This window comes from Sinocyclocheilus grahami, unplaced genomic scaffold (assembly GCF_001515645.1).
Source record: "Sinocyclocheilus grahami isolate Dianchi unplaced genomic scaffold, SAMN03320097.WGS_v1.1 scaffold315.1, whole genome shotgun sequence".
Classification (NCBI taxonomy): Eukaryota; Metazoa; Chordata; class Actinopteri; order Cypriniformes; family Cyprinidae; genus Sinocyclocheilus; species Sinocyclocheilus grahami.
Window position 1 is genome coordinate 155643 of NW_015505494.1, and position 5057 is coordinate 160699.

General features: G+C 39.6%; 1 long non-coding RNA gene across 1 annotated transcript in view; it reads right to left on the bottom strand.

Moving 5' to 3' along the window:
• Positions 1 to 1796: 1796 nt before the first annotated feature.
• The window catches only part of LOC107601929 (uncharacterized), a 20089-nt gene continuing 16828 nt past the window's right edge, over positions 1797 to 5057 (bottom strand). Inside the window, exon 3 of the long non-coding RNA XR_001610986.1 lies at positions 1797 to 2003. This is a non-coding gene — a long non-coding RNA (uncharacterized lncRNA). The remainder of the gene's footprint in view (positions 2004 to 5057) is intronic.

Genomic DNA, 5057 nt, shown 5'->3' on the forward strand with positions numbered 1-5057 from the left:
AAAAAAAGTGCCAACTCCCAAAAGTGATCAAATATACATGAACAATTGAGTGATTTACTGCTCAAATGATTGATCATGTGTTTAGCTCTTCTAAGGTGGTGAAGAAGAAGAAGGTGAAGAAGAAAACGGTGGTGGTGAAGAAGAAGAAGAAGAAGAAGAAGAAGAAGTGGTGGTGGCGGGCTGCTAATGAGATGAATGGGAACAGATTATTTCATAATTTAATGTTTATTTTTTAAGCTGCACTATCAGTATGAATAATGCATGACATGTAAATAAAAAAGGTTAAAAACTAAAAAAAGTGCCAACTCCCAAAAGTGATCAAATATACATGAACAATTGAGTGATTTACTGCTCAAATGATTGATCATGTGTTTAGCTCTTCTCCAGCTTCCACACGCCTCTATTTGTTCCTGCGCACTCTGTAGTGTCAAGGTTTTCCTCTCTAAAAAACATATGGCATTGCGAGCATCTTCCAAGAGAGGCTGTTTTACATGGTCTCAAGAGAGAAGGTAAGCAAAACAATGGAGAATCCAGATTGTGAGATAATAAATCTGTTAAACCGGTTTCATTGTTCTTCCCTGAAGTCCTAGTTGCCATGAATTATGTTGACATAATTGCCAACATGCCTCGAAGCAAGTATAAGCAGCTTCAGGAAGCAAGGTCGCATCTCATCATGCAATAACTCGCGAACAACATACACATACATATACGCAATCCAAAATATTACCTCCTGATCCATCTCTGGAGGATATTGATAGATAGGTTGCAGATGAAACTGACTGGAATTAGTAGTTTATGCAGCTTAGTACATTTACACAGCATTCCAGTTAATCATGCAGGTGTCAACTGAAGCTTATGGCCTTGAGAGCAGAAGAAACAATGGTAAATCCCATCATCGTCTTTGGGAAATAAAGTAGCTGAATAGTTGCTCCCAGGCAAAACCGAAGAAAAGCAGAAGGAAAAAAATGATGAAACAAACTCAAAACTGAGAGCAAATATAAAAAAAACACACTGCCGAATGTCTCCATTAACAATCAAACATTAGTGAACTTCTCAAACATGTATAGCAGCATTGATCATGAGGTGATTCAATATTTTTAAGGGAGTTGTAAAGTGTCTATCATTGTGAAAGACACTATATGAAGGGCCATTTTAACAAGATTTGTTACAGCACAGCCAGTGCATTTGATCATAATCAGTTCATTTTGTTATTATTTACACACAAACACATCTTATTTATCCAAGTCTGCAAGGCCTCCTATTGTATGATGAAATGTATGGGGCTCCAATAATCTGTGCTTTGCACATTTATCTAGACATTTGACCTTGCAAGGCTGCGAAACACAAAGCATTGGAGCTTCTTATGACAGTTTGTATGAAGGAAGTACTGAAATGTGTCATCCATTAAATGCACACTTCTCAAATGTGAATATGGACTGTTGTTAACAAAAATGGCAATCAATGGAACTGAGTGCAGTTCAGGTTTGGGTAAAAGCCAACAACTGATTCACCATATGAGTGCTATATCCATGCTCTTTTGCACATTTTCAAAGACAAACAAGACTCTGATGGAACTGAAAGGTTTGAAAGCTTTTCACAAGGTTTCAATCTCGGGTCTGACCCTCATAACTGGCTTTCACTTTCAGGTTGGCCTCCATGTCACCAAGCTGAGATGTACACACCACACAAAAGCATTGCAGGAACACATCTTAGTTAACTAGCACTCCTGCAATATTCAGGAGTAATTCACTACAGAATGTGCCATTAAGGCCAAACCTGCCAGGATGGTTCCCTGCTGGCATTAACTCATAGGGGAGAATCCTGATGGATGAAGGTGAGGTATGCTCTGCAGGTGTCCGCTGGGAACATCTTCATTGCCCCTTTCTTCTCTTCGCTCCCCATCTCTCCTGGGAAAAGAGCAGTAAGGGTAGCATCCTCAGCAGCTTCCAGCGCATTAGGTCTGATCAAACGGCTGCATGCGTCTCCCGTGCCACTCTCAGCTCCTGCTCTCCGGAACAGAATATGTGCATTAGTGCTCGTGCATTATAAATGGAAGCAGACCTATGTTTTCAAACATCGTTACAGAGGCAGAGGATGAGGTTTAAAAAGTAATACACATAATCATTTATCCATTATGGTATATATATATATATATATATATATATAACCCCCTACATTGAATTTGGGTCACAAGAAGTTTTTGTTATTTGTATATACTGTATATTAGTTGTTGTTTGCACGTGTGTAGTATTTACATGTATTTTATAAGATTTTTTACTACATTAAAGACTGGCTCACACTACAGGATTTTTTGCCCCGATTTTCCCCTCCCAAGAATCGGAGAAAAAATCTTGTCGAGCACCTCGATTGGTCCCGATGTTTGACGCAGATTATCTGGTATATTTATAGCCTAATAAAATATATTCAAACCAAATGTATATATTATTATAAGCCTACGTGTTTTTTTTTCAGCCCGTGATAATACATTACAAAAACATTGTAAAAATTAAAAATTACCTTATAAAAGAAAGTCATCTCACTCCCAAAGACTATAGAATACCCAAGACGTGTCACTCATGCAACAAAATGCAACACTCAATATGGCCGCTCTATCGAACAAAGCTTCTGAGCAAAAGAGCCCATCGCTAATAGGTAAAGTCAGCGCGTCACTGCAGCTGCCGTTAGAAGCATAGATATAAATATCTACATATCTATGGTTAGAAGTTCAGGTTGCTATAGAAACAGTTAACGCTCTGAGACGTGCGGCATGCGCACTGGCTGATCTAGCCTGAAAAATAAGCTTTATTTAACGCTATTTGAGCAAAATAAATAACATTTATGATACAATTGTTGTCAGATTTCATTGGTGATTTCAAATATGAAATTTAGTCGTAAGCTTAGTGAACAGTTTTGGAGAATTTGATGTTTCCCCATTCAAAGAGATAGAAGTTGCACTTGCATGCCCGAGAGGCGTTTCAAAGATGACCGCCGAGAGATATGACTTTGCCACTCCTTTATTACATCTACTATCATCACTTGGATTACAGCAACACGCTCCTTCTTTTTGAACATGATGGGCGGAATATTTGATATTATTATTTGATATAATTACGCTACAGCACTTATATTATTGCACCAATTGGCCTTTAACTGTGAGCAGACAGAGCGTCAATCAATGCATTGGAGAATACGGCGAACATAAATGTAAAGAAACGAAGTTGCTTGTCAGATTTTCCTTACAAGCAACCATATTTTTTTTAATTAGCCCAAAAAATCCGCAACCCGGGATTTTTTTACACAACTTTACAAAAAAAGAAGCCCAAAGTCGCGTATAATAAGTGGACTTGGCAACTGTGCTGCTCCGTTGGATAGTGGAGACGGAGGAGTTTTGTAGTAACACGACTGTATGTAAAATGTATCAAAAATGTATCACAACCGTAAGGAGAAAGAGAAGCGCTGGGGTGAAATCGCCTCAGTTTTGAACGCACCGGGTGACTGTAGAAAGCCGCTAGCGCGCTGGCTAACATATGTAAACATCACTGAAATATCAATGACAATCTGCTGCGTGAGATCACGTGAGGCACTCCCTCTGGCATGATAATCTTAATAATATCTTGTAGTGTGTGATGCGCTACGATTCACAAATCTTGTAGTGTGTGCATGTTTAAGATTTGAGGGAAGATAATCCACAAAGATTCTCCTTATGTGTGCAACCAGATTTCATAATCGGTTAGGATTTTAAAAATCCTGTAGTGTGAGCCCGGCTTAAGATATATTATGAGTTACTAATTACTAATGCTGGGTTCAGACTACACAATATTTTTGTCAGTCACGATAGTCACTGTGTCAGATTACATGATTTTGACTCCTAAAATCTTGTCGTGTCCTGGACAAGAAACATGTCAGACTACACGTTGCTTCCCGACCATTCATCGCATGATGTCATCGAGAAGGCGGAACTAGCAACTGACTTCAGAAAACAAGAGTGTAAACATTACTGAAGCACTTCAGCTATAGTTCGCCAGCATTTTTCTTTCTTTGTTCCGTCATGGTAGGCCCTCGATGACACATCATACAGGCAGGAGTACTGTTGCCACAGCTCCACGAACCTTTCCTCCATCTCATAATTCCACCTAACAGCACCATCATCTCTCTTTCGTTTTGCCATGTTTGAAACCTGTGTATGAGAGAGCTTCTGTGCCGCTATTGGTCAACGTCACCAATGTGACAGAACTCGTCGTGGACGACAGAAAAAAAATTAAACATGCTAGTCTTTCTGTCGTGATGTCGTGAAGCATCGCAGACGCGGAATCGGTTGTCGTCCACTATGACACACTACACGTGCTGAAACGATGGAATCTTGCACCCCGATGCCCATTGTCGTTTACGAATCCCCACGACACCCTACGTCAAGCAAATCGTAGCAAAACCGGGCTAAAATCGCGTAGTCTGAACTGGGCATAATTTATCTCTGATAAACTTTCCGTCACTAGCTGGGTTTCCATCACCCTGCTTTTAATGCGCATTTTGAAGTATTGCATCAGAATCGAAAGATGGAAACGTTGAATTTCAAATAAAAATGCCTTAATTCGCAAAAAAGTTTTTCCGCTCGCTTGTGGTGGTTTTTGACTTGTGCGAAAAAGGGTTAATGCGAATAATGGCAGATGGAAATGCATTTTGCGAATAAATTCCTCCAAGCGCATCAAAAAAGTCATGTGACTTTGCACTATGGGATGGCATAACCTGACTAACCAGCAGACCGATCTCATCCCACAGCATCTCAAATGTTGTTTTGGTCATTCGGAAATGCACGAGCAAAGTCTATCAAAGTATTTCTGTATAATTGCCTCCCTGAAATGTCTTCCACGACTGCGTTCCCAAACAGCAGCATCCACCTCTGAAAGCAATGACCGCATTCATTGCGTTTCATCTGCTCGCTCTGAGGCGCAAGTAATTTATAACTTATGAAAATTATTATATTCTCCTACTTTTCTTAGTGATTTATAGTGCCAGTTTATCAGGAAGTGACAATTTTGTTCTCTTTGACTCGTTGGATG